The following is a 16,082-nucleotide window of genomic DNA, read 5'->3' as shown; positions in this document are numbered from 1 at the left end:
GTTTACCAGCTGGTGGATATTTTGATTTCTTCCATTTTTGGCTGTGATGAACAATGCTGCTATGAGCACTCGCCTACTGTTCTTTGTGTGGATGTTTTCATTTTACTTAAATCAGGGTTGCCAGATTCAGTGAGTAAATGCAGATGCCTGAAACCGTTTAAGTTCAATCCATTTCACCTGCCTTCACTAATCAAGGTCGTTTTAAGACTTGCATGTTCTCCAAGCGGCCTGTAGCCCAAACAATAAGATATTTGCCTGAGTTGTTGTCTAGAAACTTGGAGTCAGCTGCATCTAATTCAAGCTAAGCCAGTTAAGATTGAACTACCGCCCCTTCAACGGGGCATGCGCAAGTGTGACGTGTTCAAACGTGCCGGGGCCTGTAGCCTTGTTACGCCTGCGCAGAAAGGCATTACTGCTCCCACACCTCACACCGCCCTGCTGCTTTCTTGGTTATCCCACAAGTACTCCAGCCCCTTGCCTTGGGGGAGGCAGATTTGAGTTTTGTCCTACCATCTCCTCGCTTGGCTGCCTTGCGAATAAACCCTTTCTTTGCTGCAAGCCTCGGCGTCTCCGCGGTTTGAGTGGGTGTGCGTCCAGCAAGACGAGCCAGCCAGGAGGTAAGTCCAGAGCGGCTTGTGCCCGTGGTTCGTGGGCCCCTTGCGGGTCCTGAGAGCTTAGGCACGAGTCCAAGCAGCTCCTTGGTCTGTTTGCTCCGGGGACCGTCCCCTGGATTTCCCCAGCGAGGTGTCACCATACTTTGACACGTAGTGTCATTTTGCAGCACCCCCCCCCAAAAAAAACTGGGGGATTGGGTTTGGAAGATGTCTTTTGGGTGATTAACCTCGTTAAAGAAACGCAGTCCTGACTGGGTCGTGGGTTGGAGGTCCACCTGGCGGAACTTGGGCAAGCAATACAAAAGGTCACAACCGTGGAGGTGCATGGTACCTGGGTTAGAGGCCGGGGACTTTGTTTTGGGGTCTTGTTTGTTCTGGTCTTGTTTGCCATGTCTGTCTACGTCTGGTTGTCTAAATTGTTAAGAACTGGTTAACTGGGGATTGAGCTTCTTGGGGCCCAAGGAGCACCAGGTAGAGAGGACCTGTAGGGAGATTTTGTTGCCGCAATCACCTGGAAGCAAACCAAATGGGAAATGTTCCTCTTTGCAGCCCTCTAGGCTACATTGTCTGAAACTGGGTAACTTTCAGTTATGAATCCATGGAAAAGCAAGAAAAAGATGGTATTTTTTGTAACACTTCATGGCCTTTAGACTCAGGAGCAAAATGGCCTGAAAATGGATCCTTTATTACAATACAATTTTGCAACTAGATTTATTTTGTAAATGGGATGAAATACCTTTTGTACAGTCTTCTATTGTGTCAGAATACACCTGTGCAAATAGGATGTAAGATTATGACCCAACAGGAAGGACAGCAAAGAAACTTCACTTGGAAGGAAGGAGGCCTTGCTGTTAATTCAGTCAAACACTGACTGCTCCTCCCCCACCCCCACAGCCAACACCTGAGCCACAGCCTCAGGCTCGTCGCCAAACCCTTCCCCCAACCCCACCCGCCGCCAGTCTCTGAGGGACTAGAAATAGGAGATAGAGGTGGTCTCCCCCTCTCATACCGGCCAGGAAGCTACCCAAACTCAGGTGGGACAGTATTACTTAAGGCAAGTGCCCAGCTGGGTGGTGTGACTGCTGAAACTGAGCAGCTGATGATCTGGGCCCACTCCCCTTTTCAACTTCGGATTTACTTAATTGGAAGAACAATATGCCAACTTACAGAGATGACCCAAAGAGAATGGAAAATCTTTTTTCATCTAATTTTTTGTGACCCATAAACTGACCTGGGCAGATGTTCAAAATTTACTAAATACCCTCCCTTCCTCACTTCACAAGACTGTCGGATGGTGCTGGATAAAGCCAGGGAGGAGGCAGATGGGCTTCATACAGAAACCCTGACAGCCCGGTACAGGATGCCATAAGTGTAGCTGGACCAACAGTGGGTCCTAATTGGGATGTAATGGTGGGAGAGGCCAAACCTTGAACACTATCCAGGTCTCATTCTAGCAGGATTGTGAAGAAGGGTGCCAGCACAAAGAAGCCTTAATAAAGAACAGGAGGTAAAAGAAACCAAATGAAAATCCCTCAGAATTTCTAGAAAGGGTCTTTAGAGCATATAGGCATATGCAGTTGCACATGACTTTACAGTACCCCTGATACACAGAGGAAAGTGCCAAAGGTGGAAGGGGTATCAGGAATGTGGATGTCTCAACTTGTCGAAATTGCTTTCAGAATTTTTAGTGGCAGGGACCGAATTCTCTCCTACATAGCCTCTCCAACATTTATTTGTAGACTTTTTGGTGATGGCCATTCTGACAAGTGTGAGGTGATACCTTATTGTGATTTTGATTTGCATTTCTCGAATTAGTAATGTTGAGCATCTTTTCATGTGCCTGTTAGCCATCTGTATGTCTTTGGGAAAATGGCTACAAATTTTCACCCGTTTCTTGATTGGATTGGTTTTATTTATTTATTTTGATACTGAGTTGTACGAACTGTTTGTATATTTTTGGATATTAACCCTTGTCAGTTGCATCATTTGCAAATATTTTCTCCTGTTCTGTAGGTTGTCTTTTTATTTTATTGATAGTTTCCTTTGTTGTGCAGAAAGCATTGTTGATCAGGTCCCATTTGTTTGGTTTTGCTTTTCTTTCTTTTGCCTTAGACTGATCCAAGAAAGTATCGCTACAATTTATGTTAGAATGTCCTGCTGATATTCTCTTCTAGACCATTTTGTGTTTATTTTCCTATGTGGTGTAAAAGAATGTTCTAATTTCATTGTTTTGCATGTGGCTATGCAGTTTTCCCAGCCTGACTGGTTGAAGAGATTGTCTTTTGTCCATTGTATATTCTTGCCTCCTTTGTCTTTGACTGTAGATGTGTGAGTTTGTTTATGGTCTCTCTATTCTGTTTCATTTGTCTTTGTCTGTTTTTGTGTCAGTACCATGCTATTATTTTTTAACATTTTTTATTGATTTATAATCATCTTACAATGTTGTGTCAAATTACAGTGTAGAGCACAATTTTTCAGTTATACATGAACATATATATATTCATTGTCACGTTTTTTTTCTGAGCTACCATAAGATCTTGTATATATTTCCCTGTGCTATACAGTATAATCTTGTTTATCTATTCTACAATTTTGAAATCTCAGTCTATCCCTTCCCACCCCTTCCCCCCTTGGCAATCACAAGTTTGTATTCTATGTCTGTGAGTCTATTTCTGTTTTGTATTTATGCTTTGTTTTTGGTTTTTTTTTAGATTCCACATATGAGCGATCTCATATGGTATTTTTCTTTCTCTTTCTGGCTTACTTCACTTAGAATGACATTCTCCAGGAGCATCCATGTTGCCACAAATGGCGTTACGTTGTCCGTTTTTATGGCTGAATAGTATTCCACTGTATAAATATACTACCTCTTCTTTATCCAGTCATCTGTTGATGGACATTTAGGCTGTTTCCATGTCTTGGCTATTGTAAATAGTGCTGCTATGAACATTGGGGTGCAGGTGTCTTTTTGAAGTAGGGTTCCTTCTGGATATACGCCCAGGAGTGGGATTCCTGAGTCATATGGTAAGTCTATTCTTAGTCTTTTGAGGAATCTCCATACTGTTTTCCACAGTGGCTGCACCAAACTGCATTCCCACCAGCAGTGTAGGAGGGTTCCCTTTTCTCCACACCCTCTCCAGCATTTGTCATTTGTGGATTTTTGAATGATGGCCATTCTGACTGGTGTGAGGTGATACCTCATTGTAGTTTTGATTTGCATTTCTCTGATAATTAGTGATACTGAGCATTTTTTCATGTGCCTATTGATCATTTGTATGTCTTCCTTGGAGAATTGCTTGTTTAGGTCTTCTGCCCATTTTTGGATTGGGTTGTTTGTTTCTTTCTTAAGTCGTATGAGCTGCTTATATATTCTGGAGATCAAGCCTTTGTTGGTTTCATTTGCAAAAATTTTCTCCCATTCCGTAGGTTGTCTTTTTGTTTTACTTATGGTTGCCTTTGCTGTGCAGAAGCTTGTAAATTTCATTAGGTCCCATTTGTTTATTCTTGCTTTTATTTCTATTGCTTGAGTAGACTGTTCTAGGAGAACATTTTTGAGATGCATGGTAGATAATGTTTTGCCTTTATTTTCTTCTAGGAGGTTTATTGTATCTTGTCTTATGTTTAAGTCTTTGATCCATTCTGAGTTTATTTTTGTGAATAGTGTAAGGGAGTGTTCTAGCTTCATTGCTTTACATGCTGCTGTCCAGTTTTCCCAGCACCATTTGCTGAAGAGACTGTCGTTACTCCATTGTATATTCTTGGCTCCTTTGTCGAAGATTAGTTGACCAAAAGTTTGTGGGTTCATTTCTGGGCTCTCTATTCTGTTCCATTGGTCTGTATGTCTGTTTTTGTACCAATAGCATGCTGTCTTGATGACTGTAGCTCTATAGGATTGCCTGAAGTCTGGGAGAGTTATTCCTCCAGCCTCTTTCTTTTTCTTCAATAATGCTTTGGCAATTCTAGGTCTTTGATGGTTCCATAGAAATTTTATTATGATTTGTTCTAGTTCTGTGAAATATGTCCTGGGTAATTTGGTAGGGATTGCATTAAGTCTGTAGATTGCCTTGGGCAGTGTGACCATTTTAACAATATTGATTCTTCCAATCCAAGAGCATGGCATATCTTTCCATTTTTTAAAGTCTTTAATTTCCTACATCAATGGTTTATAGTTTTCTGTGTATAATTCTTTCACCTCCTTGGTTAGGTTTATTCCTAGGTATTTTATTACTTTGGGTGTTATTTTAAAGGGGATTGTTTCTTTCTTTTTCTGTTGATTCATTGTTAGTGTAAAGAAATGCAACTGATTTTTGAACGTTAATCTTGTAACCTGCTACTTTGCTGAATCCTTCGATCAGCTCTAGTAGTTTTTGTGTGGACCTTTTAGGGTTTTCTATATATAGTAACATGTCATCAGCATATAGTGACACTTTTACCTCTTCTTTTCCAATTTGGATCCCTTTTATTTCTCTCTCTTGCCTGATTGTTGTGGCTAGGACTTCCAAGACTATGTTGAATAGGAGTGGTGGTAGTGGGCATCCTTGTCCCAGATTTTAGTGGGAAGCTTTTGAGTTTTTGAAGCTGTCCAGTCCTGGACTTTTATTTGTAGGGAGGTTTTTTATTGCTATTTCAATTTCATTTCTAGTGATCGGTTTGTTCAAATGGTCAGTTTCTTCTTGATTCAGTCTTGGTGGACTGTATGTTTCCAGAAACTTGTCCATCTCCTCTAGGTTATCCAGTTTGGTTCCATATAGCTTTTCATAATATTCTCGTATGATATTCTGTATTTCTATTTTATTTGTTGTAATTTCTCCATTTTCCTTTCTTATTTTGCTAATTTGTGCTCTCTCTTTTTTCTTCTTTGTGAGTTTGACCAGAGGTTTGTCGATTTTATTTACTTTTTCAAAAAAAAAGCTTTTGGTTTGATTGATTTTTTTCTGTGGTCTTTTTAACCTGTATTTTATTTATTCCGTCATAATCTTTATAATTTCCTTCCTTCTGCTGCCTTTTGGGGTTTTTGGTTCTTCTTTTTCTAGTTCATTCAGCTGGTGGGTTAAATTGTTTATTTGAGATTGTTCTTTTTTGAGGAAGGCCTGTATCGCTATAAACTTCCCTCTTAGCACTGCCTTTGCTGTGTCCCATAGATTTTGAGTGGTTGTGCTTTCATTGTCATTTGTCTCAAGGTATTTTTTAATTTCAGCTTTGATTTCCTCATTGACCCATTGGTTTTTTTAATAGCGTATTGTTTAATCTCCATGCTTTCCTTTTTTTCTCCTTTGTTTCTCTCTGTTGATTTCTAGTTTCATGGCATTGTGGTCAGTAAAGATGCCTGAGATAATTTCTATCTTCTTAAAATTGTTGAGGTTTCTTTTGTGCCCAAGTACAAGATCAATCCTAGAAAATGTTCCATGTGCACTTGAAAAGAATGTGTATCCTATTTTGGGGGGGTGTAATGCTCTGAAAATATCCACCAAATCTAATTTTTCTGTTGTATTATTTAATTTCTCTGTTGCCTTGTTTATTTTCTGTCTGGAAGATCTGTCTAGTGATGTTAATGCGGTGTTAAAACCTCCAACTATGATTGTATTTCCATCAATATCCCCTTTTATCTCTGTTAGTAATTGTTTTATGTACTTAGATGCTCCTATATTGGGTGCATATATATTAACAAGTGTAATATCCTCATCTTGTATCACTCCTTTAATCATTATAAAACGTCCTTCTTTATCTTTCTTTATGGCCTTTGTTTTAAAGTCTGTTTTAAAGTCTGTTTTATCTGAAATCAGTACTGCTACACCTGTTTTTTTGGCTTTTCCATTTGCATGGAATATCCTTTTCCATCCTTTCACTCTCAATCTATATGTGTCCTTCTTCCTAAAGCGGGTCTCTTGTATGCAGCATATTGAAGGTTCTTGCTTTATTATCCAGTCTGCCACTCTGTGTCTTTTGACTGGAGCATTTAGTCCATTAACGTTTACAGGAATTAATGATAGATGTGTGTTTATTGCCATTTTGAACTTACCTTTGCAGTTGATTTGGTATTTCCTCTTTGTTCCTTTCTTCTTCCTTTTGTGGTTTGGTAATTGTCCTTTGTGTTATCATGGATTTTATTTAGTTTTTGTGACTCCCTTGTAAGTTTTTGGCTTGTGGTTACCCTTTTTTGTAAGTCTATTAGCCCATTACTATAACTGTTTTTATTAAACTGATAGTAATATGATCTCAAACCCATCCTACTGAGAACAAAAAATTTTAAAAAGAGAGAAAAAAAATTCTATATTTTCCTGCCTCCCTCTCCCACTCTCAGTGATTTAGATGTCTTCTTTTACAATTTTGTGTTTATTTTATTTGTAATTCATGAGTTATCACCTTTCCAGTTGTGAGTTTCTCATTTCTGTAACATCCTGTTGCTTTTCTATTTAGAATAAGTACCATGCTATTTTGATTACTGCAGCTTTGCAGTCAGGGCCAGCGATACCTCCACCTTTGTTTCCACTGCCCGTCCCCTCTTCAAGATTGCTTAAGCAATTCAGGGTCTTTTTTGACTCCGTGTAAATTTTAGGATTATTTGTTCCAGTTCTGTGAAAAATGTCCAGCGTACTTTGATAGGAATGACATTAAATCTGTAGATTCCTTTGGGTAATATGGCCATTTTATTAATTTTTCCAATCCAAGAGCATGAGATATCTGTTCATTTCTTTGAATCATCTTCAGTTTTCTTCATCAGTGTTTTTATAATTTTCAGAGTATGGGTCTTATACCTCCTTGGTTAAGTTTATTCCTAGGTATTTTATTTTTTTGATGTGATTTTTAAATGGGATTGTTTTACTTTCTCTTATATTTTATAATTAGTGTATGGAATGCAACAGACTTTTTTATATTAATCTTGTACCCTGTGACCTTACTGAATTCATTTATTCTAATAGTTTTTGTGTGGAGACTTTAGGGCTCTTGATGTAGAGTATCATGTCATCTGCAAATAGTGACAGTTTTACCTCTTCCCTTCTCCTGGGTGCCTTTTATTTCTTTTTCTCATCTGATTGCTATGGCTAGGACTTCCAATACTGTGTTAAATAGAAGTAGAGTGGGCATCCTTGTTCCTGAATTAAGTGGGGAGGCTTTCAGCGTTTCATTGTTGAGTATTACGTTGGCTGTGGGTTTGTTGTGAATGGCCTTTATCATGCTGATACTCCCTCTGTACTCATTTTGATAGTTCTTATCATGAATGGACGTTGACATGTGTCCAGTGCTTTTTCTGCATCTATTGAGATAATTGTGTGATTTTTTAATTCTTTCATTAATGTGGTATATCACATTTTTTGTTGTGTGTGTGTGAATGAACTATGCTTGTGACCCTGAAATAAATCAAACTTGATCATGGTGTATAATCCCTTTTATGTATTGTTAGATTCAGTTTGCTAATATTTTGAGGATTTTTGCATCTATATTCATCAAGGATATTGGCCTGTAATTTTTTTTATAGTGTCTTTGTCTGGTTTTGGTATCAGGGTAACGGAGGCCTTACAGGATGAATTTGAGAGTATTCCCACCTCACATTTTTGGAATAGTTTGAGAAGGATAAGTACAAATTCTTTATGTATTTTGTTTAATTCCCCAGTGAAGCAGTCAGGTCCTGGTCTTTTGTTTGCAGGGAGGTTTCTTGTGCTGGTGGTGGTTTTGTGTTTTAACAGATTCTGTTTCATGTCTAGTGATTTGTCTGTTTCTTCTTGACTCAGTTTTGGCAGGCTGTGTGTTTCTAGAAATTTGTCCATTTCTTCAAGGTTGTCCAATTTGTCAGCATGTAACTGTTCCTAGCATTCTCGTGCTTTTTGATCTCTGTGGTATCGGTTATTTCTCCTTTCATTTATTTTGTTTATTGGGGTCTTCTCTCTTTTCTTCTTGGTGAGCCTGGCTAAAGGTTTATCAATTTTTTAATCTTTTTTTAAAAAACAGGTCTTGATTTCATCTTTCCTTTTTTTTGTATTTATATATATTTTTTATTGAAGTATAGTCCATTTACAAGGTGTCAATTTCTGGAGCACAGCATAATGTTTCAGTCATACATGAACATACATATATTAATTTTCATATTCTTTTTCACCGTGTTACTACAAGATATTGAATCTGTGCTATAGTTCCCTGTGCTATACAGTAGGACCTTGTTTATCTGTTTTATGTATGTTAGTATCTGCAAATCTCCAACTCCCCATTTATCCCTTCCCACCCCTCTTCCCCAACTGGTAACCAAAAGTTTGTTTTCTATGTCTGTGAGTCTGTTTCTGTTTTGTAAATAAGTTGGTTTGTCTTTTTTTGGTTTAGATTCCACATGTAAGTGGTATCATATGGTATTTTTCTTTCTCTTTCTGGCTTACTTCACTTAGAATGACAATCTCCAAGTCCATCCATGTTGCTGCAAATGGCATTATTTTATTCTTTTTTATGGCTGAGTGGTATTCCGTTGTATAAATGTACCACAACTTCTTTATCCAGTCATCTGTCGATGGACATTTAGGTTGTTTCCATGTCTTGGCTGTTGTAAATAGTGCTACTGTGAACATTGAGGTGCATGGGTCTTTTTGAATTAAGGTTCCCTCTGGATATATACCCAGGAGTAGGATTGCTGGATCATGTGGTAAGTCTGTTTTTAGTTTTTTGAGGAATCTCCATACTGTTTTCTGTAACAGCTACCCCAAACTACATTCCCACCAACAGTGTAGGAGGGTTCCCTTTTCTCCACACCCTCTCCAGCAATTATCGTTTGTGGACTTTTGAATGATGGCCATTCTAACTGGTGTGAGGTGATACCTCATTGTAGCTTTGATTTGCATTTCTCTGATGATTAGTGATATTGAGCATTTTTTCATGTGCCTATTGGCCATTTGTATGTCTTCATTGGAGAATTGCTTGTTTAGGCCTTCTGCCTATTTTTGCATTGGGTTGTTTGGTTTTTTTTGTTATTAAGTTGTATGAGCTGTTTATATATTCTAGAAATTAAGCCCTTGTCAGTCTCATCTTTTGCAAGTATTTTCTCCCATTCCATAGGTTATCTTTTTGTTTTGCTTGTAGTTTTCCTTTGCTCCATGTAAATTTTAATATGATTTGTTCTAGTTCTGTGAAAAATGTCCTGGGTAACTTGATAGGGATTGCATTAAATCTGTAGATTGCTTTGGGCAGTGTGACCATTTTAACAACATTGATTCTTCCAATCCAGGAGCATGGGATATTTTTCCATTTCTTTAAGTCTTCTTTAATTTCCTTAATCAGTGTTTTGTAGTTCTTCATGTATAAGTCTTTCACCTTCTTGGTTACATTTATTCCTAGATATTTTACTACTTTAGGTGCTATTTTAAAAGGGATTGTTTATTTTCTTTTCCTGTTGATTCATCATTAGTGTAAAGAAATGCAACATATATGCACTCAATATAGGAGCACCTAAATATATAAAACAAATACTAACAGACATAAAGAGAGAAATTGATGGGAATACAATGATAGTAGGAGACTTTAACACTCCACTAACATTCTTGGACAGGTCATCCGGACAGAAAATCAATAAGGCAATGGAGATACTAAATGACACAAATAGAACAGTTGGACTTGGTTGATATTTTTAGGACATTACATCCCCCCAAAACAGAATATACATTCTTTTCAAGTGCTCATGGAACATTCTCTAGGATAGACCACATACTTGGGCACAAAAGAAGCCTCAACAAATTTAAAAGGATGGAAATTATTTCAAGCATCTTCTCTAACCACAATGACATGAAACTAGAAATCAACCACAGGAAAACAAATGAGGAAAAAATGACAGCATGGAGACTAAACAGTATGTTCCTAAAAAACTAATGGGTCAATAATGAAATCAAAGAAGAAACTAAAAAATACCTTGAGACAAATGGCATGAAAACAGAACCACACAAAATCTATGGGATGCAGAAAAAGCAATCCTAAGGGAAGTTCATAATGATACAGGCCTTCCTCAAAAAACAAGAACAATATCAAATAAACAACCTACCCTATCATCTAAAAGAACTAGAAAAAGAACAAACAAAATCTAAAGTCAGCAGAAGGAAAGAACTAATAAAGATTAGGGAGGAGAGATAAAAATAGAGATTTAAAAAAAACAGAAAAAAATCAAATCAAACCAAGAGCTGGTTTTTTGAAAGAGTAAACAAAATTGACAAAACTCTGACCAGGCTCACCAAGAAGGAAAGAGAGAGGACACAAATAAATAAAATAAATGAAAATGAAGAAATTACAACCACCACAGAAATACAAAAAAGTCATAAGCGTATATGTCTTCCTGGGTAGAATATCCTAGGTTGCAGGCTCTTCCCCTTTCAGGACTTTGAACATATCATACCATTCCTTCTGGTCTGCAAAGTTTCTGCAGAGAAATCAGCTGATAGCCTTACAGCGATTCCTTTGTGTCTGAATCTGTTTTTCTCTTGCTGCCTTTAGGATTCTGTTTAACTTTTGCCATTTTAATAATGATATGTCTTGGTGTAGGTTTGTTTGAGTTCATCTTGCTTGGGACCCTCTGTGCTTCCTGTACCTGAGTATCTGTTTCCTTATTTAGGCTTGGAAAGTTTTCAGCCATAATTCTTCAAATACCTTTTCAATCCCATTCTCTCTCTTCTGGAACCCTTATTATGTGTTTGTTGGCACATTTTATATTATTACATAGATCTCGTATGTTGCTTTCATTTGTTTTTCTGCCTGCTGATATAATTGGGTGATTCTCCTTTATTCTGTGTTCCAGATCACTTATGTTACCGAGTCAGCAATCATTTCTCTTATCTCAGAAATAGAATAATGTATTTCTGATTAGGTCTTCTTTATAGTTTCTAGTTCCTTGTTAAAATGATCAGTGTTTATATCAATACTCTTAGTTCAGTTAGCATTTTTATTACTAACTTTGTAACCTAGTGTCTGGTAGACTGATTATTTGTTTCATTATTTTTCAGGGGTTTTCTCTTGCTCGTTTAATTGGGGTTCCTCTGCCTTTTCATTTTACTTAACTTTTTCTGTCTCTGAATTTACGTGAAAGTTGTCTATTGGGGTATTGAAGGGTGTTTTTGTGTGGAAGCATCCCTATGTAGACTGCATGTGCCCAGTGTCTTTGGTGCAAGGGCTAGATTTGATGTGGATATCAGTCACATCCTTCCTCAGGGTCTGCTGGCCACTATGATTGGAGGTGTGACTGGTTTTGGAGAAGCTAAAGCCTGCTCAGAGTGTGCGGTGGGACTTCCTCTCTGCTCAATGTCTGTTTCAGCCATCCCTGGGGTGGGGGTCAGCTCCCAAGTTGCTGGAGCAGAAGCCCTGAGGTTCAGGCTCAAGCAGTCTCTGTTACCTTTAAGTGTTTTCCCTCCGCCCCGCACGGGGGCTTTTGCCCTGAAGGAGAGGAGTGCTGCAGTAGGTGAGGCCCACGTGATTACAGAGGTCTCATGTGCTGCCTGTGTAGGTGTCTGTGGCTCTGCTCAGACACAGCCGAAGCTTGTGTCTTTTCCTCTGCTGTGTTTTCCCAGATCTAGTGCAATGTTGTGGCATGGAGTGGGTGGAGCCAGAGTGTTTGCTAGGCTGGGACTGGGGTTTGGGGCATTGTGGTTGCAGGAATTGAAGCAGCTGCACTGCTGTCAGAGGTCTATGCTGCTTTCCTAGCACAGTTTGAGAAAGCACCAACAGTGACTGCCACCATCCCACCTGGACCACACTCCAGGTCCCCAGGGCTGCTTTGGTGTCCTGAGATCAAGTCTGTTCTCAGGACCTGGCAGCCCTAGATCTGATGCCATGTTACGGTGCAGAGTGGGCAGGCTCAGTGTTCACTGCACTGGGAGCAGGGATCCTGGTATGTTGGTCATGGGAGTTTGAGTGGCTGGGCTGCCTACGTGGCTCTGTTTGAGTAACTGCCAACAGTAGTCGCTGCCGCCCCACCTGGACCACACCCCAGCCCCTCCAGGCCACCTGTGTCCCTAGATAGTCTTTTCCCAGGACTCAGCTGCTCTAGATCCTGTGCCAGCCTATGGTGTGGAGTGTGTGGGGCCTGGGTGTTCCCCCAAGTAGGACTGGGGAATGCAGGAGGCAGCAGCCACTAGGGCAGACCTCTCTCTGCTCTGTCTGTTGGCAAGCCAGCATCTGCGCACTCGTAGCAAGTGGAGCCTAGGCTTCTCCAGCCTTTCTGTCTCAGTGGTTCTCCCAGCAGCCAAGGGTGCTTGTCTCTCCTACATAGGACCTCACAACTGAGACACTCAGTCTTTGGCTCAACCTACTCACTCCCCAGGGTGAGAGGCCACCTATGCAATCTTTCGTTTCCTCTTAAGACTCCTCAGAGGCACAGGTCCCGACCCAGTGCTTTTTTCCCTGTCTTATCTGGTTACTTGGGAATCTTTCTTGCAGCCTTGGTTGTACTTCTGCCAGTTTCCAGTTAGTTCTGCATGAAAATTGTTCCACATGTAGATGTATTTTTGATATTTGTGAAGATGAGCTCCACATCCTACGCCATCTTGATACCCCCTCTCTATATTTAACTAATGAAGAAATTATCCATGAGAAGAGAAACTGTTTTCCAAAGGGCCTGTACCATTTTAAATTCCATCAATGTATGAAGATTCTAATTTCCAGTCCTCACCAACACTTGGTATTGTCTTTTAAAATTATTCTTATAGCCATTATAGTGTGAAGTGGGTGCTTATTGTGGTTTTAATTTTATCAACAGTCTTAAATTGTTTACTAGCTATTCATGTATCTCATGGAAAATGTCTCAAAGTTTTTGGCCACTTTTGATTGGATCATTTGTCTTGAGTTATGGGAGTTCTTTATTCTGAATATGTCTTTTATCAGATACATGATTTGTAAACTTTTCCCCTCAGTTTTCAGTTCTTTCCCCTTAACAGTGATTCTTTTCTTAAGCTCAAAAGATTTTAACTTTGTCCAGTTTATGAACATGTTTTAAATTTTGCTTTTGGTGTCACACTGAAGTCTTGGCCTAATGAAAGGTCACAAAAGATTTTCTCCCACTTTCTTCTAGAAGTTGTGTAGCCTTTGCTTTTTATCTTTAGGTCTCTAATGAGGTACGGGTCTTCCTGTCTTCTGTTTTCATATGCATACCCACTTGTCCCAACACCTTGTATTGAAGACTGTTCTTTCACAGTCTGAAATGTCTTGGCACATATGTCAAATCATTTGGTCATATATTTACAGGTTTATTTCTGAACTCTGAATCCTGTGCCATTGCTCTGTATGCCTGTCCTTATGCCAACAAACACTGTCTTGATTATTGCACCTTTTTAAGGTTTGAAATTGCGTAGGGGAATTCCTCTAATCTTCTTTTTCAAAATAATTTTGGCTATTTGAGGTACTTAGCATTTCCAAGGATCAGTTTATCAATTTCTAAACAAAGTCTGCTAGAATATTGGTATGGATTGAATTGAAGCTAGAGAACACTTTGGGGAGAACTATCATAACAGTTTTGAATCTTCTAATCCACAAAAATTTGGGATGTTTCTTCATTTAGATCTTTAACTTCTCTCAGTAATTTTTACACTTTTTCAGTGAAACTTATTCTTGTATTTCTGATGCTATTATGAGTGGAAGTTTTTAATTCTAAGGGGATTGTTTATTGCTAATAGAGAATTTCAACTGATTTTTGTATATTGATCTTGTATTATATAACCTTACAATTTATTCTGGTAGCTATTTTGTGGATTTCTGAGGATCATACAAGATCATGTCATTTATGAATAGTTTTACTTTTTCAGATTTGAATGCCTTTAATCTTTGGATCAGGGAGAGATCAGGAACTGGATAGAACCGCCACTACAATGTTGAATAAAAATGTGTGGATATTCTTGACTTGCTCCTGGTTTCAGGAGGAAAGCACTCTTTCATCATTAACTATATTAGCTGTGGAATTTTCATAGATTGAAAAATCCTTCACTTAGGTTGAGGAAGTTGCCTTATATTCCTAGTTTCAATTTTTATCTTGAATGGGTGTTGAGTTCTGTCGAATGCTTTTTCCTGTGTCTGTTTAGTTGGCCGTGTGGATTTTATCATTTTATTAATATGGTATAAAACTTTTTGGATGTGAAATCGCATTTGCAATTCTAAGATATATATTTGGTCCAGTGTATAAACCTTTTTACTTGCTGCTGCATTCAGTTTGCTAATAGTGTGAAGGATTTTTGCATCTCTTTTCATGAGATCTAAATACCTTTCCAAATATGTGTATTTAAAACTAAATTTTCCTCTCAGCACTACTTTAGCTGAATACTATAAAGTTCAATATGCTCTATCAAATCCACACCCAGGTCATCTTCGGCCATTCCATAGAGGATTGGCAGGCTCCTCTCTGCCCTGTGTACCTTCTTAGAGCATCTTCAGTTAGTCACTATCCATTCTAGTTGCAAAAATCAGGTGAGATCGTGCATATAAAAGTACTTGGACAAAACTCAAACGCTAGATATTGGCAAGTACAGTCATCTCTCACATCTGGAATTAAATCTCAAAAGTGCATTTAATCCATCACTCATTGCCCACATCTATTCCAGCTTGTGAATCCAGTGACCATATGATTTCTCTTGTGGGTATGAGGAGTGTCAAGCAGCAGCTCTAACTTTAGTGTTGATAGCCATAACCTTTCCCAGAGTTTTTTCTTTAAAACATCTAACATTACCAAGCCACAGCTCCCTGCACACCATCTAGTACAGCACTAATACCCCAAGTGCTGTCTACCACAGTCTGTGCGCATCACTGGTCCACACCAGTACTCTCCTTTTATCCCCTATTTTTCTTACACTCCCTCAACCATTTCTTTTCCCTTTTCCTTCTTTGAAATAGTTAAATTGCCAATCCCTCTTATAATTCTATTCTTTCACAGTAAGAAAGTAAATAGTCATCTTACAAGATTTTTTCCATTTCTAACTCTTAAAAAAGTCATACATGTCTGAGCCCTACCTTTTGTAACATCACATTCTTCTACGCACTTTTCAGAAAAGCCCCACTGTTTTCTATGTCCTCAAATAAGAAATAAAAAAGCCGAGTTGCAAAATCTGTGCATCAGGCCGTATATGTAAAATCACTTTCTCTAAATTAGGAAACCCTAAAGGCAGAAGAGATTACTAGATAGAGATAAAGCTAATTCTCCCTTCTATTAGTCTTATAAAACTACATGCTTTAAAGATAATCTTTCTTCTAATTTCTGACAAAAGCTCTACATCCTAGTGATGTCTTTATTATGGGGGTGGGGGTGGGTACTCCTAAACCCAGTCTCTGAATTAAAGCGACTAGACTTGAATGAAAGAGCAATCCAGTCTGCACTCCCTCCCAGCGTTTGGGGGCCGCCTCTCCTCCCTCTACCACTTCCTCAGTTCTCTGGTCAGCCAAGTTCTCACTCCCAGGAGACGGACTATTCAAATCTACTCGAAAAAAAGCTTCAACAAATTTTTTTTCTCACAAATCCTTAAATTAGGAAAG

The sequence above is a fragment of the Camelus bactrianus genome, chromosome 4 (assembly GCF_048773025.1).
Source record: "Camelus bactrianus isolate YW-2024 breed Bactrian camel chromosome 4, ASM4877302v1, whole genome shotgun sequence".
Classification (NCBI taxonomy): Eukaryota; Metazoa; Chordata; class Mammalia; order Artiodactyla; family Camelidae; genus Camelus; species Camelus bactrianus.
Note: the sequence above shows the minus strand (reverse complement) of the source record.